This window comes from Pristiophorus japonicus, chromosome 12, assembly GCF_044704955.1.
Source record: "Pristiophorus japonicus isolate sPriJap1 chromosome 12, sPriJap1.hap1, whole genome shotgun sequence".
Lineage (NCBI taxonomy): Eukaryota > Metazoa > Chordata > Chondrichthyes > Pristiophoridae > Pristiophorus > Pristiophorus japonicus.
In genome coordinates this window covers 205492051-205519279 of record NC_091988.1, presented here as the reverse complement: position 1 = coordinate 205519279, position 27229 = coordinate 205492051, and the positions used below count along the sequence as shown (strand labels likewise).

At 50.1% G+C, this 27229-nt stretch overlaps 1 protein-coding gene across 1 annotated transcript in view; it reads right to left on the bottom strand.

Annotated features, from left to right (window-relative positions):
* The window catches only part of chd6 (chromodomain helicase DNA binding protein 6), a 237136-nt gene extending 210534 nt beyond the window's left edge, over positions 1–26602 (bottom strand). Inside the window, exons 1-2 of the mRNA XM_070894909.1 lie at positions 26524–26602; positions 7114–7176 (exon numbers count right to left, since the gene is read on the bottom strand). The gene's annotated coding sequence lies outside the window, so the exon portion shown is untranslated. The remainder of the gene's footprint in view (positions 1–7113; positions 7177–26523) is intronic.
* Positions 26603–27229: the final 627 nt, after the last annotated feature.

Sequence of the window (27229 nt, the reverse complement as noted above, 5' to 3'; positions counted from 1 at the left end):
TCCCTCTTTCTTTAAAAAGTGGGTTTACATTAGCTACCCTCCAGTCCATAGGAACTGATCCAGAGTCGATAGAATATTGGAAAATGATCACCAATGCATCCACTATTTCTAGGGCCACTTCCTTAAGTACTCTGGGATGCAGACTATCAGGTCCCGGGGATCTATCGGCCTTCAATCCCATCAATTTCCCGAACACAATTTCCCACCTAATACTGATTTCCTTCAGTTCCTCCTTCTCATTCGACCCTCGGTCCCCTAGTATTTCCGGAAGGTTATTTGTGTCTTCCTTCGTGAAAACAGAACCAAAGTATTTGTTCAATTGGTCTGCCATTTCTTTGTTCCCCATTATAAATTCACCTGATTCTGACTGCAAGGGACCTACGTTTGTCTTCACTAATCATTTTCTTTTCACATATCTATAGAAGCTTTTGCAGTCAGTTTTTATGTTCCCAGCAAGCTTCCTCTCATACTCCATTTTCCCCCTCCTAATTAAACTCTTTGTCCTCCTCTGCTGAATTCTAACTTTCTCCCAGTCCTCAGGTTTGCTGCTTTTTCTGGCCAATTTATATACCTCTTCCTTGGATTTAACAGTATCCTTAATTTCCCTTGTTAGCCACGGTTGAGCCACCTTCCCAGTTTTACTTTTACTCCAGTCAGGGATGTACAATTGTTGAAGTTCATCCATGTGATCCTTAAATGTTTGCCATTGCCTATCCACCGTCAACCCTTTAAGTATCATTCGTCAGTCTATTCTAGCCAATTCACATCTCATACCATCGAAGTTACCCTTCCTTAAGTTCAGGACCCTAGTCTCTGAATTAACGGTGTCACTCTCCATCTTAATAAAGAATTCTATCATATTATGGTCACTCTTCCCCAAGGGACCTCGCACAACAAGATTGTTAATTAGTCCTTTCTCATTACACATTACACAGTCTTGGATGGCCAGCCCTCTAATTGGTTCCTCGACATACTGTCTAGAAAACCAACCCTAATACACTCCAGGAAATCCTCCTCCACCGTATTGCTGCCAGTTTGGTTAGCCCAATCTATATGTCGATTAAAGTCACCCATGATAACTGCTGTACCTTTATTGCACGCATCCCTAATTTCTTGTTTGATGCTGTCCCCAACCTCACTACTACTATTTAGTGGTCTGTACACAACTCCCACGAGCGTTTTCTGCCGTTTGGTATTCCGCAGCTCCACCCATACAGATTCCACATCACCCAAGCTAATGTCCTTCCTTACTAAGGGGAATAGAGTGTTTGTTGTCAAACTGCTTAACGGTCAAATGTGCAGAAAACATTTGGACCAAACCAAATTACAATTCACAGATAACCAGGAACCACCGGAAGAGGACCTCATCTTCAGCGACCCACAGACACACACCCAAATCGACAACAGACATCGCTGCCAACCACGAGGATGATTGCACCATCCCCAACAGTCCAGCCCAACCTGTCACACTGCAAGACTGCAGTGGCCCAACCAACTCACCCAGGCCTGAAGCGACACTCAGATGGTCAACCAGAGAGCGTAAGACTCCGGATCGCCTTAACCTGTAATCAACTCTCAAAGTCTTGGGGGGGGGGGGGGGAAATGATGGCATGTATGCAAACTCTTGGTATTCACTATGTATGATATACCACCTGAGGGCACTGCTGTTGGAGGCGCCAGGGGTTACCTGCCCAGGTGTGCAGGGGCATATAAAAGGCAGTCAGCCATGCTGCCCCTCACTTTACGTCATATTAAATGGACTGAAGTGACACAGCTCTTGCTCACAGTACAAGGCCTCATGGAGTTATTCGATGGTAATTGCAGACATAACAAATATATTACCCCCAACCCCATGAACTTTTATCTTATGCAGTAACCTTTTATGTGGCACCTTGTCAAATGCCTTCTGGAAGTCCAAATACACCACATCCACTGGTTCCCCTTTATCCACCCTGTTCGTTGCATCCTCAAAGAATTCTAGTAAATTTGTCAAACATGACTTCCCCTTCATAAATCCATGCTGACTCTGCCTGACCGAATTTTGCTTTTTCAAATGTCCTGCTACTGCTTCTTTGATAATGGACTCCAACATTTTCCCAACCACAGATGTTAGGCTAACTGGTCTATAGTTCCCTGCTTTTTGTCTGCCTCCTTTTTTAAATAGGGGCATTACATTTGTAGTTTTCCAATCTGCTGGGACCTCCCCAGAATCCAGGGAATTGGATACAATGCATCCACAATCCCTGCCGCTACTTCTCTTAAGACCCTAGGATGCAAGCCATCAGATCCAGGGGATTTATCTGCCTTTAGTCTCATTATCTTACTGAGTACCACCTCCTTAGTGATTGTGATTGTGTTAAGTTCCTCCCCCCTATAGCCCCTAGACTATCCACTGTTGGGATATTATTAGTGTCCTCTACCGTAAAGAATGATACAAAATATTTGTTCAGAGTTTCTGCCATCTCCATGTTCCCAATTACTAATTTCCCAGTCTCGTCCTCTAAGGGACGAACATTTACTCTAGCCAGTCTTTTCCTTTTTATATACCTATAGAAACTCTTGCTATCTGTTTTTAGATTTCGCGCTAGTTTACTTTCATAATCTATCTTCCCTTTCTTAATCATTTTTTTAGTTATTCTTTGTTGGCTTTTAAACGCTTCCCGATCTTCTGTCCTCCCACTAGTTTGGCCACATTGTATGCCCTTGTTTTTAATTAGATACCTTCCTTTATTTCTTTCGTTAGCCACAGATGGCTGTCTTTTCTCTGACACCCTTTCCTCCTCACTGGAATATATTTTTCTTGAGTTGTGAAATATCTCCTTAAATGTATACCACTGTTCATCAGCACGCCCTCAGTACTGCCCCTCCGACAGTGCAGAGCTCCCTCAGTGCCACCTCTCCGAACTGCCCCTCCGACAGTGTAGCGCTCCCTCCGTACTGCCCCTCCCGACAGTGCGACACTCTGTGGGAGTACTGCACTGTCGGAGGGGCAATACCATCTTTTAGGTGAGTCATTAAACCCAAGGTACCGTCTGTCCTCTCAGGTGGACGCAAGAGATTCCATGGCACTATTCAAAGAATAGCAAGGGACTTCTTCCAGTATCCTGGGCAATATTTATCCCTCAACCAACAATACTAAAACGGATTATCTGGTCATTATCACATAACTGTGGGAGCTTGCTGAGCACGGTTTCTTACATTACAACAGTGACCACACTTCAAAAGTACTTCATTGGGATATAAAGCACTTTGGGACAGCCCAAGATCATGAAAGGCGCAGCAGTAATGCAAATTTGTTCTTTCTTAATGCTTTGAAATGCACTAGACTCCACGCAGTTAATGCAGAGATCATGCCGGATAAGGCTCAATCAGTGTGCATTTCAGCGCATGATCTGATCTGCAGCGTAACCAGGATTTCTACATAATATAAGAATTAGGATCAGGAGGCAGCCATATGGCCCCTCGAGCCTTCTCCGCCATTCAATAAGAGCATTGACCTCAACTCCACCTTCCTGCCCGATCCCCTCATCCCTTAATTCCTCGAGTCCAAAAATGTATCCATCTCAGCCTTGAATATACTCAATGACAGCATCATCACTTTGGGGTAGAGAATTCCAAAGATTCATAACCGAGTGAAGAAATTCCTCCTCATCCGTCTTAAAAGGCCACCCTTATCCTGAGACTGTGCCCTCTAGTTCTAAACTCTCCAGCTAGGGAAAACAACCTCTCTCTCACTATCTACCCTGTCAATCCCTCTCAGCATCTTTTATGTTTCAATGAGATCACATCTCATTCTGCTAAACTCGAGAGTATAGGCCCAATCTACTCAATCTCTCTCCCTACTGCTGTGTGTTATTGGAATCTGTGTTATCGAAGAACCAACCAACCTCAGCTTGCAATTTTCTTGCATCGGATCTTCCCCTCCCCACAGTATTGCCCAACTCTCCGTCCTTTATCCCCTCCTCTCTGGAAGGCACCAGGCTCACTGCCGGGGTGACAGATTACAGCCCAGAAACAGGCTGCTCAGTCCCTGTTCATCCTCCACACGAGCAGTTGTCCTAAGCCTGCCCTGACCCCAGAATCTCCGTAACCCTCTTTCCTTCAACCACACATCCAACTCATTCTTAAAACTTGTCATTGTCTCTGCAATCCCCAGAATTCTCTGGTACCTCGTCCAAGGGGCCAATTTTCATGTCTGAGCCTAGACACGGAGACTATTCAACAGTAACAACTTACATTTATATAGCGTCTTTAACGTAGTAGAATGTCCCAAGGTGCTTCACAGGAGCATTTTCAAACAAAATTCGACACCAAGCCACATAAGGAGATATTAAGGCAGATAACTGAAAGCTTAGTCAGTCAATGAGGTGGGTTTTAAAGGAAGAAAGAGGTAGAGAAGCAGAGGTTTAGGGAGAGAATTCCAGAACTTAAGGCCTAGGCAACTGAAGGCACGAAAGCTGGAGCGACTGATATCAGCGATGCACAAGAGACCAGAATTGGAGCAGCGCAGAGATCTCCGGGGTTGTGGGGCTGGAGGGGTTACAGAGATAGAGGGGGGCAAAGCCAAGGAGGGATTTGAAAACAAGGATGAAAATTTCTTTTTAATAAAAATCGAGGCACAGGGTTTGCTGGGTGAAAGTGATTTGTTGAGAGTTAGGACACAGGCAGCAGAGTTTTGGATGAGTTTAAGTTTATGGACGGTGGAAGATGGGAGGTAACAAAGGCATGGATGAGGATTTCATCAGATGATGAGCCGAACAAAGTTGTGGAGGTGGAAATATGCGGGCTTCGTGATAGCACAGATGTGTGGCCGGAAGTTCATTGTTGGGGCGGGTCTAATCACACAGAATATACAGCACAAACAGCCCAACTGCCTGTGCCAATGTTTATGCACCACACGAGTCTCTCCCCTCCCTGCCGCTCCCCACCCCCCCACCCTTTCTTCATCTAACCCCATCAGCATATCAATTACACCAAGGCCTAATATAGGGCCCCTTACAGTTGTCCCAGCCAAGAGCAGTTAGACGGGAAAACCTAGCCCGGGTTTATACAGCTGATCAACGGAGCCCCTCAGTCCATCCCCCGAGCTCCTGGGAGGGAAGGGAGGCACACCAGTAAGCAATTTCCCCATTTCCCCCCCCCCCCCCCGCTCTCCTCTTCCCAATAGTATTTCAAGAAATTGAAAACGATCATGAACTCGGTAAAATTCAACTGCAAAAATCGGCAGATTTGGGCTTTGTGTAACCAAGTTACAATGACAGCATTTTCATTACACTTTATTGCAATGTAATAAATGTTTAAGTGTTATTGCTTAATAAAAAGCCCGGTGTTGGTGTTCCAGCCTCCTGGTGCCTTTATTGCTCAGGGGAAGCTCATGTGAGCCCGGCCCAGAAAATCAAAGCTGTCTGGCACATCTTAAAATATGCAGACTTACATTTCTATAGCGCTTTTTGCAACCGCTGGACGTCCCAAAGCATTTTACAGCCAATGAAGTACATTTGAAGTGTAGTCGCTGCTGTAATGTGGGAATTCCAGCAGCCAACACCAGGGTCCCACAAACAGCAATGTGATAATAACCAGATAATCTGTTTTATTGATGTTGGTTGAGGGATAAAACTTGGCCAGGATACCGGGGAGAACTCCCCTGCTCTTCTTCAAAATAGTGCCCCCACCCCCGGTACCATGGCAGGCAGTACATGTCCCGATTAGAACTCTTGTACAGCCATCATGCTCGAAGCCCTTGGCGTCTGGGCTTTAATAGGAATGGAGCACTCAGAAACTGCAGACAGTCTACTCGTAATAGTCACTTCGTTTCAAATGATCTGATCATTGATGTTTGTTTTTAGCACCAAATCTCCACTTTGCTGTGTTATTTACATTGTTGATTCAAATTATGGGATTATTCAAATTTTTGTTGGTATAAAATATGACTTGGAATTTTTAGGATCAGACTTTGGAATGCACATGATCAGACAAACACTGAATCAACCTCTGCCGGCCTAAAAACCAGTCCATGAAACTTATTGTCAAGTTAAAAGCTGATGTATTTTACATTTAAAAATATGCAATCCAAGAAATGATTTCAAGGCTGCGATTTACTCGAGTTCAGATAACAATTCTAAACCACTCAAATGCTTTGCAAACCTCTCCCACCCAATTAAATTCTAGTATGTAACTCATCCACTTGTCCACTATTCTACATGTAGGACATCAAACCAATATTATCCTTTTAAAAATTATTTTCTCAGTTGTTAAGTATAGAGCACGGGTCAGATACAGAGTAAAGCTCCCGCTACACTGTCCCATCAAACACTCCCAGGGCAGGTACAGGGGGTTAGATACAGAGTAAAGCTCCCTCTACACTGTCCCATCAAACACTCCCAGGGCAGGTACAGCACGGGTTAGATACAGAGTAAAGCTCCCGCTACACTGTCCCATCAAACACTCCCAGGGCAGGTACAGCACGGGTTAGATACAGAGTAAAGCTTCCTCTATACTGTCCCAAATTCTCCTCCTGATATAATCAAAGGCATTTGAATTAAGCAGTGTAAATAACACACAGTGGGAATTTAGTGCTTAAAAGATGAAATCATCTCAAAATAGGCGTTAGCCGTGGCTAAGTGGGTAGTACTCTCAACTTGGTTGATGGTTCGAGCCCCACTCCAGACTCCAAGCATATAATCTAGGCTGACATTTCAGTGCACTACGGAGGGAGTGCTGCACTGTCGGAGGTGCCAGCTATCAGTCGAAGCGTTCACAAGGAACCACCTGCCCTCTCATTAGACCGTTAATTAGTTGACACTTCAATATCTTTCTTTTCTCTACATAATACAAGTAAAAATCCTAGGTTCCCGCCAAGTTAAAAAATAATTTCAGTAAATAACTCCCTCACTGGCCAGTGTTGAGTGAGCGGATGTCAGCCGTACCCGGACAAAGAGGAGTGGATCGGACGGAGAAAATAAAACTCCCCAGGACTGCCCAACCCCAGCTGCTGTGTCCATCTGTAGATTACAAAATCATGTCACACAGTTCATTTCGTTCTCCCTCTCTTCCCACCTCTCCAATACCCAAGAGATAGTTAAAACCCCAAGAAAAATGACAGGAATAACCTACAATCGGTGGTATGAAGAGGCCGGGCCACAAGGCATCATTAACTGGACACTCATCGTCGCACACCTGAAAGTTAGAACATGGTATGAGTACAAGGCCAGCTCTATGATCTGACTAGAGCAAACACAAATTCCACTCCCACCTCCCATCATTGTATTGTGCTCTTCCCCTTCTTTCATAGAATCTTACAGCACGGCACAGGAGGCCGCCATTGGGCCCATTGTGCGTGTGCCGGCTCTTTGAAAGAGCTAGCCAATTAGTTCCTCTCCCCCACTCTTTTCCCCCCCCTGCAAATTTAAACTTTCATCCTTTTCAAAGTTATTATTGAATCTGCTTCCACCACCCTTACAGGCAGCGCATTCCAGATCCTAACTCTCCGCATAATATTTTTACTCATCTCCCGTTCTGGGTCAATGCCAATAACCTTAAACCTGTGCCCTCTGGTTACCGACCCTCCTGTCACTGGAAACAGTTTCTCCTGATTTGCTCTATCAAAACCCTTTATAATTCTTGAACACCTCTATTAAATCTCCCCTTAACTTACTCTGCTCTGAGGGAGAACAATCCCAGCTTCTCGACTTTCTCCACGAAACTGAGGACCTCTCCTGAAGCTGCTAGGGTATGGACTCAGACATATGGTCATCACATGCAACACTCCCAACAAAACTCCGTCCGTATAATGCTCGCATCACTCCAATTCTCCTACGTGCTTCTCAGACTCGGACAGTCTGGTCAGTAAACCGAGTAAAATCAACTCAGCAGACCAGTGACATTCAGTGTTGACAGTGTCACCAATAGTCCAGTCAGAAGGTTAACCTGCCCCACAAGTGTCACAATCACCAAAAGATGTTTATCGTTGCTCGGGCAAGCGGCCTGTGTTATAGACTGGATACACGACTCCTGGAAATGCCCTGCTCAAAGGACCTGGTTCCCGACCCGATTCCAAAATATAGGGCTTTTTCTCCCCCCCGCCCCCCCCCCCGCCCCCCCCCCGCCGCCCCCAGAGAGATGCAGATGCACCATCCGCCAATGTGAAGCAGCATGCGGTGATGCTGCTGGGGCGGCAGACATCAGATGGTACTTTGCCTAAGTGACTATTCTTTGCAAGTCAGGGCTGAGAAAAACAAATCTGTCCCAATTACAGCCCGTCTCTCCAGGACCCAACATACGAGCCTGATCAGGTGAGTGCCTGTAGGATTACATAGAATTTACAGTACAGAATGGCCATTCGGCCCAACTGGTTCATGCAGGTATTTATGCTTCACACAAGCCTCCTCCCACCCTAACTCATCTCACCCCATCAGCATATCTTTCTATTCCTTTCTCCCTCATGTGCTTATCCAGCTTCCCCTATTTGCCTCAAGCACTCCCTGTGGCAGCAAGTTCCACATTCTCATCACTCCCCAGGTAAAGAAGTTTCTCCTGAATTCCCTATTGGATTTATTAGTGACCACCTATTATTATGGCCTCTAGTTTTAGATTGCTCCACAAGTGGAAACATCTCTACATCGACCCCTTCATAATCTTAAAGACCTCTATCAGGTCACCCCTTAACCTAATCTTTCGAGAGAAAAGAGCCCCAGGCTGTTCAGTCAGGATGCATGATCACGAGTTTGGGATGGGGGTCACCACTCCCATCAGGCCCCACAATCCAATTACTATCCGACATTAAGGGGCACCGTCACCAGCAGAGGTCATGGGGAGCTTTGATCGAGATGCAGGAACCCCGGCTGAGATTGGCTGACTCAGAACAATGGACCCTTCATTATACCAGAAGTGGGATTGACTGTAACGGGCACCCCAGCAAGCCTGACCCTGTGCTCACCGGACTCATACTTTGCACAACAGGGAGTTGCTGGTTAGTAATCTGGAGGGCCTCAGGTAGTAATCACAGGATTGCTACCAGTGCCATGTGCTAGTCAGAGTAGGAATCGCACGATAGCTCAGATGAATACGTGGCTTGAGGAGTGGTGCAGAAGGGAGGGATTCAAATTCCTGGGACATTGGAACCGGTTCTGGGGGAGGTGGGACCAGTACAAACCAGACGGTCTGTGTTATATATGTGGACTTGTATTTACTCTGTATAGCCACCAGAGGGCTCATTCCCCAGAGTCCCAAGGGATCCCATAATCTCTTGGGAGCACAGGTATTTAAGAAGGCTTCACAGGTTGGAGACACACTCTGGGGAATTGCAATGAAAGACTACAGTCACACTTTACTTTGAGCTCAGTGTTCAGTCTGACTCTTTCGCCATACACAACAACTGGCGACGAGATACAGATAGCGAACCCAAAGATGCAGAGAACAGTGGGCATCCTGGAGAAATTTTCGGAGGGAGATGATTAGGAAACTCGTGGAGCAACTCGACCAATATTTCGTGGCCAACGGGCTAGATGGGGAAGAGAGCGCTGCCAAACGCAGCGCAATCCTCCTCACCATCTGTGGGGCACCAGCGTATGGCCTCATGAAGAATCTGCTCACTCCAGCGAAACCCACGGAGAAATCGTATGACGATTTGTGCACACTGGTCCGAGAGCATTTGAACCCAAAGGAAAGCGTTCTGATGGCGAGGTACCAGTTCTACACCTGCAAATGGTCTGAAGGCTAGGAAGTGGCGAGTTATGTCACCAAGCTGAGACGCCTTGCAGGACATTACGAATTTGAAGGACATTTGGAGCACATGCTCGGAGACTTTTTCGTACTTGGCGTTGGCCACGAAACCATACTTCGCAAACTTTTGACAATAGAGCCCGCAACCTTGAGTAAGGCCATAGGGATAGCCCAGGCGTTCATTGCCACCAGTGACAATACAAAGCAAATCTCTCAGCACTCAAGTGCTGCTGGAAGTACTGTGAACAAAGTGATGTTGTTTTCGAAATCGTAACGTACAGGGCAGGTCACGCATACCTGCAGCTACACGTCCGCAGATGTCTCAGAGTCCACCATCAAGGATGATGAATGCAAGGCCATTAACACCTTGTTGGCGTTGCGGGGGTGATCAACGTTTCCATTCATGCCGATTCAAAGGATACGTTGGCAAGGGCTGTGGAACAATGGGACACTTCCAATGCGTGTGTAGGCGAGCTGCAAAGCCTGTTAAAACTGCAAACCACCACGTTGCAGAGGAGGACAGATCCACGGAGGATCACGACGAACCAGAGCTTCAGATAGAGGCGGCAGAGGTACATGGGGTGCACACATTCACCACAAATTGTCCCCCGATAATGCTGAATGTTGAACTAAATGGACTCCTGGTGTCAATGGAGCTGGACACGGGCGCAAGCCAGTCCATCATGGGCAAAAGGACTTTCGAAAGGTTGTGGTGCAACAAGGCCTCAAGGCCAGTCTTAATTCCAGTTCGCACAAAACTAAGAACTTACACTAAAGAACTGATTCCTGTAATCGGCAGTGCTACTGTAAAGGTCTCCTACGATGGAGCAGTGCACAAGCTACCACTCTGGGTGGTACCAGGCAATGGTCCCACGCTGTTCGGCAGGAGCTGGCTGGGAAAGGTACGCTGGAACTGGGATGACGTCCGAGCGCTATCGCCCTCTGACACTTCATGTGCCCAGGTCTTAAACAAATTTCCTTCGCTGTTCGAACCAGGCATCGGGAAATTCCAAGGAGCAAAAGTGCAGATCCGGGGGCGCGACCCATCCATCAGTAGGCGAGAGCAGTACCGTACATGAAGAAAGAAAGGGTGGAGATCGAGCTAGACCAGCTGCAACGAGAGGGCATCATTTCACTGATCGAGTTCAGTGAGTGGGCCAGTCCTATTGTCCCAGTCCTCAAGGGAGACGGCACCGTCTGAATCTGTGGCGATTACAAAGTAACTATCAATCGTTTCTCCCTGCAGGACCAATACCCACTACCAAAAGCCGACGACCACTTTGCAACGCTGGCGGGAGGAAAGACGGTCACGAAGCTGGATCTGACTTCAGCCTACATGACGCAGGAACTGGAGGAATCATTGAAGGCCCTCACCTGCATCAACACACACAACGGTCTTTTTGTTTGTAACAGATGCCCATTTGGAATCCGATCAGCGGCGGCGATATTCCAGAGAAACATGGAAAGTTTACTGAAGTCAGTCCCGCACACCGTGGTCTTCCAGGACGACATCTTGGTCACAGGTCGGAACACAGTCGAGCACCTGCAGAACCTGGAGGAGGTTCTTAGTCCACTCAACCGCGTGGGGCTCAGGTTAAAACACTCGAAGTGCATTTTCCTGGCGCCTGAAGTGAAGTTCCTGGGAAGGAGGATTGCGGCGGACGGCATCAGGCCCACCAACACGAAGACGGAAGCAATCGAGAAAGCACCGAGGTCACAACATAATGGAGTTGCAGTCGTTTCTGGGACTCTAACTACTTTGGTAACTTTTTACCAGGTCTCAGCACACTGCTAGAACCACTACCTGTCTTACTACGAAAAGGGGCGAATGGGTTTGGGGCAAAAGCCAAGAAAATGCCTTTGTAAAAGTGAGAAAATTGTTATGCTGAAACAAATTGCTTGCGTTGTATGATCCATGTAAGTGTTTGGTACTAGCATGTGATGCATCGTCATATGGCGTCGGGTGTGTATTGCAACAAGCTAATAATTTCGGGAAACTGCAACCGGTTGCTTATACATCCAGGAGTCTGTCTAAGGCTGAGAGAGCCTACAGCAAGATTGAGAAAGAAGCGTTAGCGTGTGTCTATGGGGTAAAGAAACTGCATGAATATCTGTTTGGGCTAAAATTCGAATTGGAAACTGACCATAAGCCACTTATATCCCTGTTTTCCGAGAGTAAAGGGATAAATACCAACGCATTGGCCCGCATCCGGAGATGGGCGCTCATGTTGTCCGCATACAACTACACCATCCGCCACAGGCCAGGCACAGAAAACTGCACCGATGCTCTCAGTAGGCTGCCATTGCCCACCACGGGGGTGGAAATGGTGCTGCCCGCAGATCTAGCAATGGTTATGGAAGCATTTGAGAGTGAGCAATCACCCGTCAGTGCCCGGCAGATCAAAACCTGGACAAGCAAGGACCCCTTATTATCTCTAGTCAAAAGCTGTGTGCTTCACGGGAGCTAGGAATTAAGAGTTATAGGGAGCGGGCGGGCAAGTGGAGCTGAGTCCACGGCCAGATCAGCCATGATCTTGTTGAATGGTGGAGCAGGCTCGAGGGGCTAGATGGCCTACTCCTGTTCCTAATTCTTATGTTCTTATGGTCCAGTGGAAATGCAGGAAGAGATAAAGCCATTCCAGCGGTGCAAAGATGAAATGTCTATACAGGCAGACTGCCTTCTGTGGGGCAATCGAGTAGTGGTCCCCAACAAGCGCAGAGACACTTTCATCAATGACCTCCACAGTACCCACGCAGGCATCGTAATGATGAAAGCGATAGCCAGATCCCACGAGTGGTGGCCCAGTATCGATGCGGACTTAGAGTCCTGTGTTCACAGATGTAATACATGCTCACAGTACCCAGGGAGGTGCCACTAAGTTTATGATCTTGGCCCTCCAAACCATGGTCTAGGGTACACGGCGACTATGCAGGCCCGTTCTTGTGTAAAATGTTCCTTGTGGTTGTAGACGCGTATTCCAAGTGGATTGAATGTGAGATAATATCGCTAACACGTCCGCTGCCACCACTGAAAGCCTGCGGGCCATGTTTGCCACACACTGCTTACCCGATGTCCTGGTGAGCGACAACGGGCCATGTTTTACCAGTGCTGAGTTCAAAGAATTCATGACCCGTAACAGGATCAAACATGTCACATCTGCCCCGTTTAAACCAGCGTCCAATGGTCAGGCAGAGAGAGCAGTGCAAACCATCAAGCAAGACTTGAAAAGGGTAACTGAAGGCTCACTGCAGACTCGCCTATCCCGAGTCCTGCTTAGCTACCGCACGAGACCACACTCACTCACTGGGATCCCACCTGCTGAACTGCTCATGAAAAGAGCACTTAAGACAAGGCTCTCGTTAGTTCACCCTGATCTACATGATGTAGAGAGCAGGCAGCTTCAACAAAGTGCATACCATGATAGTGCAAATGCGTCACGCGAGATTGAAGTCAATGATCCTGTATTTGTATTAAATTATGGACAAGGTCCCAAGTGGTTTCCCAGCACTGTCGTGGCCAAAGAGGGGAGCAGGGTGTTTCGGGTCATACTTTCAAATGGACTCATTCACCCGGAAACACTTGGGCCAAATAAAACTCAGATTAATTAACTACCCTGAGCAATCCACCTTGGACCCTACCTTTTTTGATCCCCCAACACACACACACACCGACACCACGGTTCACCACGAAGCAGAACCCATCATCCAGGCAGCCCAGGTAGGGCCCAACAAATGATTCAACACCAGCTTTCACACCGAGACGATCAACCAGGGCAAGAAGTGTCCCAGATCGACTCACATTGCAAATAGTTACACTATTGACTTTGCCAGGGGGGGGTTGTTATATATGTGGACTTGTATTTACTCTGTTCAGCCACCAGAGGGCTCATTCCCCAGAGTCCCAAGGGATCCCATAATCCCTTAGGAGCACAGGTATTTAAGGAGGTTTCACAGGTTGGAGACCTGCAATAAAAGACTAAGGTCACACTTTACTTTGAGCTCACAGTGTTCAGTCTGACTCTTTCTCCATACACAACAGTCTGCACCTGGGCAGGACCGGAACCAGTGTCCTAGGGGGGAGTGTTTGCTAGTGCTGTTGGGGAGGGGTTAAACTAATATGGCAGGGGGATGGGAACCTATGCAGGGAGACAGAGGGAAGTAAAATAGGGGCAGAAGCAAAAGATAGAAAGAAGAAAAGTAAAAGCGGAGGGCAGAGAAACCCAAGGCAAAAATCAAAAAGGGCCACATTGCAGCAAAATTCTAAAGGGGCAAAGTGTGTTAAAAAGACAAGTCTGAAGGCTCTGTGCCTTAATGCGAGGAGTATTTGTAATAAGGTGGATGAATTAACTGCACAGGCAGCAATTAATGAATATGATATAATTGGCATCACGGAGACATGGCTCCAGGGTGACCAAGGCTGGGAACTCAACATCCAGGAGTATTCAACATTCAGAAAGAATAGACAGAAAGGAAAAGGAGGTGGGGTAGCGTTGCTGGTTAAAGAGGAAATTAACGCAATAGTAAGGAAGGACATTAGCTTGGATGATGTGGAATCTGTATGGGTGGAGCTGCGGAATACCAAAGGGCAGAAAATGCTAGTGGGAATTGTGTACAGACCACCAAACAGTAGTAGTGAGGTTGGGGACAGCATCAAACAAGAAATCAGGGATGCGTGCAATAAAGGTACAGCAGTTATCATGGGCGACGTTAATCTACATATAGATTGGGCTAACCAAACCGGTAGCAATACGATGGAAGAGGCTTTCCTGGAGTGTATTGGGGATGGTTTTCTGGACTAATATGTCGAGGAACCAACTAGAAGGTTGACCATCCTAGACTGGGTGATGTGTAATGACAAAGGACTAATTACCAATCTTGTTGTGTGAGGCCCCTTGGGGAAGAGTGACCATAATATGGTAGAATTCTTTATTAAGATGGAGAGAGACGAGGGTCCTGAACTTAAGGAAAGGTAACTTCGATGGTATGAGACGTGAATTGGCTAGAATAGATTGGCAAATGATACTTTAAGGGTTGAAGGTGGATAGGCAATGGCAAACATTTAAAGATCACATGGATGAACTTCAACAATTGTACATGCCTGTCTGGAGTAAAAATAAAACGGGGAAGGTGGCTCAACCGTGGCTAACAAGGGAAATTAAGGATGGTGTTAAATCCAAGGAAGAGGCATATAAATTGGCCAGAAAAAGCAGCAAACCTGAGGACTGGGAGAAATTTAGAACTCAGCAGAGGACGACAAAGGGTTTAATTAGGAGGGGGAAAATAGCGTATGAGAGGAAGCTTGCCGGGAACATAAAAACTGACTGCAAAAGCTTCAATAGATATGTGAAGAGAAAAAGATTAGTGAAGACAAACGTAGGTCCCTTGCAGTCAGATTCAGGTGAATTTATAATGGGGAACAAAGAAATGACAGAACAGTTGAACAAATACTTTGGCTCTGTCTTCACGAAGGAAGACACAAATAACCTTCCGATTGTACTAGGGGACCGAGGGTCTAGTGAGAAGGAGGAACTGAAGGATATCCTTATTAGGCGGGAAATTGCATTAGGGAAATTGATGGGATTGAAGGCCGATAAATCCCCGGGACCTGATAGTCTGCATCCCAGAGTACTTAATGAAGTGGCCCTAGAAATAGTGGATGCTTTGGTGATCATTTTCCAACAGTCTATCGACTCTGGATCAGTTCCTATGGACTGGAGGGTAGCTAATGTAACACCACTTTTTAAAAAAGGGAGAGAGAAAACGCGTAATTATAGACCGGTTAGCCCGACATCAGTAGTGGGAAAAATGTTGGAATCAATTATTAGAGATGAAATAACAGCGCATTTGGAAAGCAGTGACAGGATCGGTCCAAGTCAGCATGGATTTATGAAAGGGAAATCATGCTTGACAAATCATCTAGAATTTTTTGAGGATGTAACTAGCAGAGTGGACAAGGGAGAACCAGTGGATGTGGTGTATTTGGACTTTCAAAAGGCTTTTGACAAGGTCCCACACAAGAGATTGTTGTGCAAAATTAAAGCACATGGTATTGGGGGTAATATACTGACGTGGATAGAGAACTGGTTGGCAGACAGGAAGCAGAGAGTCGGGATAAACGGGTCCTTTTCAGAATGGCAGGCAGTGACTAGTGGGGTGCCGCAGGGCTCAGTGCTGGGACCCCAGCTATTTACAATATACATTAATGATTTGGATGAGGGAATTGAGTGTAATATCTCCAAGTTTGCAGATGACACTAAACTAGGTAGTGGTGTGAGCTGTGAGGAGGGCGCCAAGAGGCTGCAGGGTGACTTGGGCAGGTTAGGCGAATGGGCAAATGCATGGCAGATGCAGTATAATGTGGATAAATGTGAGGTTATCCACTTTGGTGGCAAAAACACAAAGGCAGAATATTATCTGAATGGCGGCAGATTAGGAAAAGGAGATGTGCAGCAAGACCTGGGTGTCATGGTACATCAGTCATTGAAAGTTGGCATGCAGGTACAGCAGGCAGTGAAGAAGGCAAATGATATGTTGGCCTTCATAGCTAGGGGATTTGAGTATAGGAGCAGGGAAGTCTTACTGCAGTTGTACAGGGCCTTAGTGAGGCCTCACCTGGAATAGTGTGTTCAGTTTTGGTCTCCTAATCTGAGGAAGGACGTTCTTGCTATTGAGGGAGTGCAGTGAAGGTTCACCAGACTGATTCCTGTGATGGCTGGACTGACATATATGAGACTGGATCGACTGGGCCTTTATACATTGGGGTTTAGAAGGATGAGAGGGGATCTCATAGAAATATATAAAATTTTGACAGGACTGGACATGGTAGATGCAGGAAGAGTGTTCCCGATGTTGAGGAAGTCCAGAACCAGGGTACACAGTCTAAGGATAAGGGGTAAGCCATTTAGGACCGAGATGAGGAGAAACTTCTTCACTCAGAGAGTGGTGAAACCTGTGGAATTCTCTACCGCAGTGAGTTGCTGATGCCAGTTCATTGGATATATTCAAGAGAGTGTTAGATATGGTCCTTACGGCTAAAGGGATAAAGGGGTATGGAGAGAAAGCAGGAAAGGGGTACTGAGGTGAATGATCAGCCATGATCTTATTGAATGGTGGTGTAGGCTCGAAGGGCCAAATGGCCTACTCCTGCACCCATTGTCTATGTTTCTATTTTGGACATCCCACAGCAAATTTACCCAGAGAAATGTTCACATAATCTTAATAAAAAGTTATTGCCCTCTAACCATCCACAGTATGGTTAGAATACTCTAAGGATAAGGGGTAAGCCATTTAGGACCGAGATGAGGAGAAACTTCTTCACCCAGAGAGTGGTGAACCTGTGGAATTCTCTACCACAGAAAGTTGTTGAGGTCAATTCACTAAATATATTCAAAAAGGAGTTAAGATGTAGTCCTTACTACTAGGGGGATCAAGGGGTATGGCGAGAAAGCAGGAATGGTGTACTGAAGTTGCATGTTCAGCCATGAACTCATTGAATGGTGGTGCAGGCTCGAAGGGCCGAATGGCCTACTCCTGCACCTATTTTCTATGTTTCTATGTTTCTAGCATGGATTGAGGATTGGTTAACGGACAGAAAACAGAGAGCAGGAATAAATGGCTCATTTTCGGGTTGGCAGGCTGTAACTAGTGGGAAACCGCAAGAATCGGTGCTTGGGCCTCAGCTATTCACAATCTATACCAATGATTTGGATGAGGGGACCAAATGTAATATATCCAAGTTTGCCAATGATACAAAGCTAGGTGGGGATGTAAGTTGTGAGGAGGATGCAAAGAGGTTTCAAGAGGATATAGGCAGGCTAAGTGAGTGGGCAAGAACATGGCAAATGGAATATAATGTGTAGTTATCCACTTTGGTAGGAAAAATAGTAAAGCAGCGTATTTTTTAAATGGAAAGAGATTGGGAAATGTTGGTGCTCAGAGGGACCTGGGTGTCCTTGTACATGAATCACTGAAAGTTAACATGAGGTACAGCAAGCAATTGAGAGCAAATGGTATATTGGCCTTTATTGCAAGAGGATTTGAGTAAAGACATCTTACTGCAATTATATGGGGCCTTGGTAAAACCATACCTGGAGTATTGTGTACAGTTTTAGTTTCCTTACCCAAGGAAAGACATACTTGCAACAAAGGTTCACTGGACTGATTCCTGGTGTGGGGGCGGGGGAGGGGATTGTCGTATGAGGAGAGCTTGAGTAGACCAAGCCTACATTCCCTACAGTTTAGAAGAATGTGATCTCATTGAAACATACAAAATTCTTACAGGGTAGATGCAGGGAGGATGTTTCCCCGGGTTGGAGAGTCTAGAACCAGGGGTCACAGTCTCAGAATAAGGGGTCGGCCATTTAGGACTGAGATGAGAAGTTTCTTCACTCAGAGGCTATGAATCTTTGGAATTCTCTACCCTAGAGGGCTGTGGAAGCTCAGTCGTTGAGTACATTCAAGACAATGATCGATAGATTTTTGGATACTAAGGGAATCAAGGGATGTGGGGACAGTGCAGGAAAGTGGAGTTGAGGTCGAAGATCAGCCATGATCTTATTGAATGGCGGAGCAGGCTCGAGGGGTCGAATGGCCGACTCCTGTTCCAAATTCTTGTGTTCAACCTCCAAACCTAACCAGGGCGTGCTTAAATGGGGATTTTAAGTTTACTCACATTTTACTACTCTGTGCTGAACTTTGATATGAATGCAAAGTTTAGGAAGGAAAAGATTTGTGAAGCAAGAGAAAGGAACAAAGTGAATCAGCAGGATACAAGAAAGCAATGAGTGCTGTGAGTCTCCAAACACATCGACTGAGAATAAAAACTCATTCCCAAATATCTCATGTGATGCATTAGAGCAGGGAGAATGAATAAATAAATCAGTGAGAATAAAAAATTAAATCAGGATGAGTTCCCACTCAATCACTAAATCCTTGTTGAAAATCACAAGTCACGAGGACAGGATCAAACTGTTGCGATGCCCATCACAGTCGAATAGTGCGCACTCACGGTATAGGCTCCCCAGCTACGTCACTGAGGCACTGAAAGGCTACCAGTGCTTGTGGAACCATATCCCAGAAGAGTCCGCATCTTCCGTAGGATTAGCATGGGGGAGTAGAATTTTTAAAAAATTCAAACTAAAAGCAAACTTTGCTGGATTTGTAAAAAAAAAGATTCAAATACCCGGTCTCAGAATGTTCATACAGAAGCACAAAATGCAATCCCCCAAAAAAAACACAAACAGGTTTTCCTTTCTGTTAAAGGAACAAAGAGGCTTCTTTAAAATATTTTGCCATGATTTCCAATCTATAACACAAAATATTATTCAGAACACATCAAGATATCTGAAACATCCCAAAATATCACAACCTTATGTTAGTACAGGTATATAGTTTAGTCAGGCAAAGCTCGAGGCTTAGACGTTTTACAGATTAGGAAACATTTTAAAATAGATTGCTAAATTATGATTGTATAGATAAGAGCAAATAAACTTTTAGGTTGCCCATCAATTTTTATATAGATCGAAAAAGTTTCTAATCCTTTAAATGCCTGGTTAAAGGTGATGCACTGCAGCAATTTCTTATTTAGTGAATTTTATACAACTCCCCCCTGAGCAAAGTCTGAATTCTATGCAATAGCCAGGTAGCACCTCCAGCATCACCCCTGGTGCACCTGTATTATTCTTTCCACGCTCCCAAATCCTTCAAGCAATGAGGGGACAGACACTACTTCTCCATTCAATCAGTAAAGTCTCCCAGTGACAGATTCTTACCCCATTCCCCCCCACCCCCCCCTCACCCTCAGGCAGAACACAATAGTAAAATGTTAGACTTTTTACAGCAAATACATTAATATTTAGATTGCAATTTAACTTCTAAATAAAAAAACATCAATAGTTCTAGCAAAAATATTTTTTAAAGTTGGGGGAAATTGCCCTTGGATTTCAATACATTGAAAAGTTCCAACATGATTTATGTGCAGCAGTGGGATTTGTCCGTATTGACTCCCAACTCTGGAACACAATTTTTTTTTGGAGGGGGGAATCTCCAGAAGCATCAAACCAAGAAATGCAATCTGCCTGTTTGCACAGGCCTGTGGCAGTGGAGCAGGGGCTGCCCGTCTGTCAAATGCTCCACAGCCTCCACACGTGCTGAGCCCAAGTATGACCCCAGACCCACACCCCGCTCCTCCCCTCCCCAGCCACTGTCGATGCGAAGTAGGGTGGAGATGGGAATGCGGGTGATGTTGAATGGGGGATGTGGAATATGGGGGATGGGATGGCTGCGATGGATGACGAAGTGGGGGGGGGAATCAGTTAGGAGATATGGGGGAATGGGATGGGGTGGGGGATGAAGGGGATTGGGAGAGGGGAACAAACCCTCTCCTTTCCTCACATTCAGGCTAATGGGCGGAGCGTGAGGGAGACGGAAGTACATTCCAAACTGGGAGAGGGCGTGGGGGGATGGGGGAAGAGAGCGGGTCGGGGGGGAGGGGGAAGAGAGCGGGTCGGGGGGGAGGGGGAAGAGCGGGGGTCGGGGGGGAGGGGGAAGAGAGCGGGTCGGGGGGGAGGGGGAAGAGAGCGGGTCGGGGGGGAGGGGGAAGAGAGCGGGTCGGGGGGGAGGGGGAAGAGAGCGGGTCGGGGGGGAGGGGGAAGAGAGGGGGTGGGGGGGGAGGGGGAAAGGAGCGGGTCGGGGGGGAGGGGAAAAGAGAGTGGGTCGGGGGGGGGGGGGTAAAGAGAGGGGACCGGGGGGGGGGGGGGAAGGGGAAGGGGACCTGGCGGGGGGGGGGGGGGAAGGGGACCTGGCGGGGGGGGGAAGGGGACCTGGCGGGGGGGGGGGGAGGAGATTGGGGCGGGGGGGGGAAGGAGATTGGGGCGGGGGGGGGAAGGAGATTGGGGCGGGGGGGAAGGAAATTGGGGGAGGGGTGATGAGGGGATGGGGGGTGAATGGGGATGGGGAGATTGGGGGTGAATGGGGTGATTGGGGAAGTGGAGTTTTGGGGAAGTGGAGTTTTGGGGAAGTGGAGTTTTGGGGAAGTGGAGTTTTGGGGAAGTGGAGTTTTGGGGAAGTGGAGTTTTGGGGAAGTGGAGTTTTGGGGAAGTGGAGTTTTGGGGAAGTGGAGTTTTGGGGAAGTGGAGTTTTGGGGAAGTGGAGTTTTGGGGAAGTGGAGTTTTGGGGAAGTGGAGTTTTGGGGAAGTGGAGTTTTGGGGAAGTGGAGTTTTGGGGAAGTGGAGTTTTGGGGAAGTGGAGTTTTGGGGAAGTGGAGTTTTGGGGAAGTGGAGTTTTGGGGAAGTGGAGTTTTGGGGAAGTGGAGTTTTGGGGAAGTGGAGTTTTGGGGAAGTGGAGTTTTGGGGAAGTGGAGTTTTGGGGAAGTGGAGTTTTGGGGAAGTGGAGTTTTGGGGAAGTGGAGTTTTGGGGAAGTGGAGTTTTGGGGAAGTGGAGTTTTGGGGAAGTGGAGTTTTGGGGAAGTGGAGTTTTGGGGAAGTGGAGTTTTGGGGAAGTGGAGTTTTGGGGAAGTGGAGTTTTGGGGAAGTGGAGTTTTGGGGAAGTGGAGTTTTGGGGAAGTGGAGTTTTGGGGAAGTGGAGTTTTGGGGAAGTGGAGTTTTGGGGAAGTGGAGTTTTGGGGAAGTGGAGTTTTGGGGAAGTGGAGTTTTGGGGAAGTGGAGTTTTGGGGAAGTGGAGTTTTGGGGAAGTGGAGTTTTGGGGAAGTGGAGTTTTGGGGAAGTGGAGTTTAGGGGAAGTGGAGTTTAGGGGAAGTGGAGTTTAGGGGAAGTGGAGTTTAGGGGAAGTGGAGTTTAGGGGAAGTGGAGTTTAGGGGAAGTGGAGTTTAGGGGAAGTGGAGTTTAGGGGAAGTGGAGTTTAGGGGAAGTGGAGTTTAGGGGAAGTGGAGTTTAGGGGAAGTGGAGTTTAGGGGAAGTGGAGTTTAGGGGAAGTGGAGTTTAGGGGAAGTGGAGTTTAGGGGAAGTGGAGTTTAGGGGAAGTGGAGTTTAGGGGAAGTGGAGTTTAGGGGAAGTGGAGTTTAGGGGAAGTGGAGTTTTGGGGAAGTGGAGTTTTGGGGAAGTGGAGTTTTGGGGAAGTGGAGTTTTGGGGAAGTGGAGTTTTGGGGAAGTGGAGTTTTGGGGAAGTGGAGTTTTGGGGAAGTGGAGTTTAGGGGAAGTGGAGTTTAGGGGAAGTGGAGTTTAGGGAAGTGGAGTTTAGGGGAAGGGGAGATTGGGGGAGGGGAGATTGGGGGAGGGGAGATTGGGGGAGGGGAGATTGGGGGAGGGGAGATTGGGGGTGGTTGGGGGAGGGGAGATTGGGGGTGGTTGGGGGAGGGGAGATTGGGGGTGGTTGGGGGAGGGGAGACTGGGGGTGGTTGGGGGAGGGGAGACTGGGGGTGACTGGGGGAGGGGAGACTGGGGGTGACTGGGGGAGGGGAGACTGGGGGTGACTGGGGGAGGGGAGACTGGGGTGACTGGGGGAGGGGAGACTGGGGGTGACTGGGGGAGGGGGAGACTGGGGGTGACTGGGGGAGGGGAGACTGGGGGTGACTGGGGGAGGGGAGACTGGGGGTGACTGGGGGAGGGGAGACTGGGGGTGACTGGGGAGGGGGAGACTGGGGGTGACTGGGGGAGGGGAGACTGGGGGTGACTGGGGGAGGGGAGACTGGGGGTGACTGGGGGAGGGGAGACTGGGGGTGACTGGGGAGGGGAGACTGGGGGAGGGGAGATTGGGGGTGACTGGGGGAGGGGAGACTGGGGGTGACTGGGGGAGGGGAGACTGGGGGTGACTGGGGGAGGGGAGACTGGGGGTGACTGGGGGAGGGGAGACTGGGGTGACTGGGGGAGGGGAGACTGGGGTGACTGGGGAGGGGAGACTGGGGGTGACTGGGGGAGGGGAGACTGGGGGTGACTGGGGGAGGGGAGACTGGGGGTGACTGGGGGAGGGGAGACTGGGGGAGGGGAGACTGGGGGTGACTGGGGGAGGGGAGACTGGGGGTGACTGGGGGAGGGGAGACTGGGGGTGACTGGGGGAGGGGAGACTGGGGGTGACTGGGGGAGGGGAGACTGGGGGTGACTGGGGGAGGGGAGACTGGGGGTGACTGGGGGAGGGGAGACTGGGGGTGACTGGGGGAGGGGAGACGGGGGTGACTGGGGGAGGGGAGACGGGGGGTGACTGGGGGAGGGGAGACGGGGGGTGACTGGGGGAGGGGAGACGGGGGGTGACTGGGGGAGGGGAGACGGGGGGTGACTGGGGGAGGGGAGACGGGGGGTGACTGGGGGAGGGGAGACGGGGGGGTGACTGGGGGAGGGGAGACGGGGGGTGACTGGGGGAGGGGAGACGGGGGGTGACTGGGGGAGGGGAGACGGGGGGTGACTGGGGGAGGGGAGACGGGGGGTGACTGGGGGAGGGGAGACGGGGGGTGACTGGGGGAGGGGAGACGGGGGGTGACTGGGGGAGGGGAGACGGGGGGTGACTGGGGGAGGGGAGACGGGGGGTGACTGGGGGAGGGGAGACGGGGGGTGACTGGGGGAGGGGAGACTGGGGGTGACTGGGGGAGGGGAGACTGGGGGTGACTGGGGGAGGGGAGACTGGGGGTGACTGGGGGAGGGGAGACTGGGGGTGACTGGGGGAGGGGAGACTGGGGGTGACTGGGGGAGGGGAGACTGGGGGTGACTGGGGGAGGGGAGACTGGGGGTGACTGGGGGAGGGGAGACTGGGGGTGACTGGGGGAGGGGAGACTGGGGGTGACTGGGGGAGGGGGAGACTGGGGTGATTGGGGGAGGGGAGATTGGGGTGATTGGGGGAGGGGAGATTGGGGTGATTGGGGGAGGGGAGATTGGGGTGATTGGGGGAGGGGAGATTGGGGTGATTGGGGGAGGGGAGATTGGGGGAGGGGAGATTGGGGTGATTGGGGGAGGGGAGATTGGGGTGATTGGGGGAGGGGAGATTGGGGTGATTGGGGGAGGGGAGATTGGGGTGATTGGGGGAGGGGAGATTGGGGTGATTGGGGGAGGGGAGATTGGGGTGATTGGGGGAGGGGAGATTGGAGTGATTGGGGGAGGGAAGATTGGGGTGATTGGGGGAGGGGAGATTGGGGTGATTGGGGGAGGGGAGATTGGGGTGATTGGGGGAGGGGAGATTGGGGGTGATTGGGGGAGGGGAGATTGGGGGTGGGGAGATAGGGGAGATTGGGGGAGGGGAGATAGGGGTGATTGGGGGAGGGGTGATTGGGGGAGGGGAGATTGGGATGATTGGGGGAGGGGTGATTGGGGGAGGGGAGTTTGGGATGATTGGGGGAGGGGGTGATTGGGATGATTGGGGGAGGGGAGATTGTGGTGATTGAGGGTGGGGAGATTGGGGTGATTGAGGGTGGGGAGATTGGGGTGATTGGGGATGGGGAGATTGGGGGAGGGGAGATAGGGGAGATTGGCGGAGGGGAGATAGGGGTGATTGGCGGAGGGGAGATAGGGGTGATTGGAGGAGGGGAGATAGGGTTTGATTGGAGGAGGGGAGATTGGGGGAGGAGAGATTGGGGTGATTGGGGGAGGGGAGATTGTGGTGATTGGGGGAGGGGAGATTGTGGTGATTGGGGGAGGGGAGATTGTGGTGATTGGGGGTGGGGAGATTGGGGTGATTGGGGGAGGGGAGATAGGGGTGATTGGGGGAGGGGAGATAGGGGTGATTGGAGGAGGGGAGACTGGGGGTGATTGGGGGAGGGGAGATTGGGGTGATTGGGGGAGGGGAGATAGGGGAGATTGGGGGAGGGGTGATTGGGGGAGGGGAGATTGGGGGAGGGGAGATTGGGGTGATTGGGGGAGGGGAGATTGGGGTGATTGGGGGAGGGGAGATAGGGGTGATTGGGGGAGGGGAGATAGGGGTGATTGGGGGAGGGGAGATAGGGGTGATTGGGGGAGGGGAGATAGGTGAGATTGGGGTGATTGGGGGAGGGGAGATAGGGGGAGGGGAGATAGGGGGAGGGGAGATTGGGTGTGATTGGGGGAGGGGAGATTGGGGTGATTGGGGGAGGGAGATTGGGGTGATTGGGGGAGGGGAGATTGGGGGTGATTGGGGGAGGGGAGATTGGGGGTGGGGAGATTGGGGAGATAGGGGAGAGGAGAGATTGGGGAGAGGAGAGATTGGGGAGAGGAGAGATTGGGGAGAGGAGAGATTGGGGAGAGGAGAGATTGGGGAGAGGAGAGATTGGGGAGAGGAGAGATTGGGGAGAGGAGAGATTGGGGAGAGGAGAGATTGGGGAGAGGAGAGATTGGGGAGAGGAGAGATTGGGGAGAGGAGAGATTGGGGAGAGGAGAGATTGGGGAGAGGAGAGATTGGGGAGAGGAGAGATTGGGGAGAGGGAGAGATTGGGGAGAGGAGAGATTGGGGGGGAGAGGAGAGATTGGGGGGGAGGGGAGATTGGGGGGGAGGGGAGATTGGGGGGAGGGGAGATTGGGGGAGGGGAGATTGGGGGAGGGGAGATTGGGGGAGGGGAGATTGGGGGAGGGGAGATTGGGGGAGGGGTGATTGGGGGAGGGGTGATTGGGGGAGGGGAGATTGGGGGAGGGGAGATTGGGGGAGGGGAGATAGGTGAGATTGGGGGTGATTGGGGGAGGTGAGATTGGGGTGATTGGGGGAGGGGAGATTGGGGTTGATTGGTGGAGGGGTGATTGGGGAGATAGAGGTGATTGGGGGAGGGGAGATAGGGGTGATTAGGGGAGGGGAGATAGGGGTGATTAGGGGAGGGGAGATAGGGGTGATTAGGGGAGGGGAGATAGGGGTGATTAGGGGAGGGGAGATAGGGGTGATTAGGGGAGGGGAGATAGGGGTGATTGGGGGAGGGGAGATAGGGGTGATTGGGGGAGGGGAGATAGGGGTGATTGGGGGAGGGGAGATAGGGGAGATAGGGGTGATTGGGGGAGGGGAGATAGGTGAGATTGGGGTGATTGGGGGAGGGGAGATAGTGGTGATTGGGGGAGGGGAGATAGGGGTGATTGGGGGAGGGGAGATAGGGGTGATTGGGGGAGGGGAGATAGGGGTGATTGGGGGAGGGGAGATAGGGGTGATTGGGGGAGGGGAGATAGGGGTGATTGGGGGAGGGGAGGGAGGGGTGATTGGGGGAGGGGAGGGAGGGGTGATTGGGGGAGGGGAGATAGGTGAGATTGGGGTGATTGGGGGAGGGGAGATAGGGGTGATTGGGGGAGGGGAGATAGGGGTGATTGGGGGAGGGGAGATAGGGGTGATTGGGGGAGGGGAGATAGGGGTGATTGGGGGAGGGGAGATAGGGGTGATTGGGGGAGGGGAGATAGGGGTGATTGGGATGATTGGGGGAGGGGTGATTGGGGAGATAGTGGTGATTGGGATGATTGGGGGAGAGGTGATTGGGGAGATAGGGGTGATTGGGGGAGGGGAGATAGGGGTGATTGGGGAGATAGGGGTGATTGGGGGAGGGGAGATAGGGGTGATTGGGGAGATAGGGGTGATTGGGGGAGGGGTGATTGGGGAGATAGGGGTGATTGGGGAGATAGGGGTGATTGGGGGAGGGGAGATTGGGATGATTGGGGGAGGGGTGATTGGGGAGATAGGGGTGATTGGGGGAGGGGAGAGTGGGGTGTTGGGGGAGGGGAGGGATATGGGCAGTGCGGTGGGGGAGGGGTGTTCAGCGCTGCTCTCCAGCCTGTTCCAGCTCCGGGCCGGGCCGGGCTGAGCGGAGCGGTTCCTCGCAGGTAGGCTGGAGTCCGGGTCAAGATGCTGTGAGGAGGGGAAGGGGGTTGAGCGGCCCGGGGCCCGGCCACTGACTGGGACGGTAAAGTTCCCACAAGTACTTACCTAAAATGGCTTCTGCTGCAGCCACAACACAAGCGGCGATTATTTGGGAACTTTACTGCCGACGGTGCTCGCTCTGCTCGCGCAACCCAGCCTGCTAGCGGAAGCCCGCCCCCTCCCCGCCTTCCATTGGCCCCTCTACCCGCCTGTCAAAGTCCCGTCGCCTGCCATTGGCCAGCCGCCGCTGTCCATCAGGGCGCGTGGCGGCCTTTCCCGTTTCAAGCTGGGTTGCGCGGCGCGGGGGCGGAGCCTGGGCCCGGAGCCGCTCCATTGTGAGCATTAGCATTTCTGTTAGCGCCTGTGGGATTGGCAGCTCCACACACACAACAAAGAACGAATAACCAGCCAGTCGCATAATTGCACACTGCACTTATTAATGCACTTTTTTTAAATGCAAAAAAAATTGCTTTCCTCTCGTTTTGCAATTTCGCCTTTTGCCTGCTTCTTGTTTCTCTCCCGCACCAGGATCCACCAATCGCACGGGTTTTTACTTATTGATAATGGCACGGCAGCATTATACAGAAAGCAAAAAAAACCCATTGCAATCCACGTACTGCTCATGTTTCATTTCCCGGATGTAAAAAATGTCCTGCATTTTGTTGAAGGTTTTTTGAAGAAAGCTTTTGGAAGTTTAAAGTCACGAGGGCTCGTCCTCCTTCAAGCAGACCATGTGTATCATTGCATCAAATGCAATCCCCACAGCGGGAAG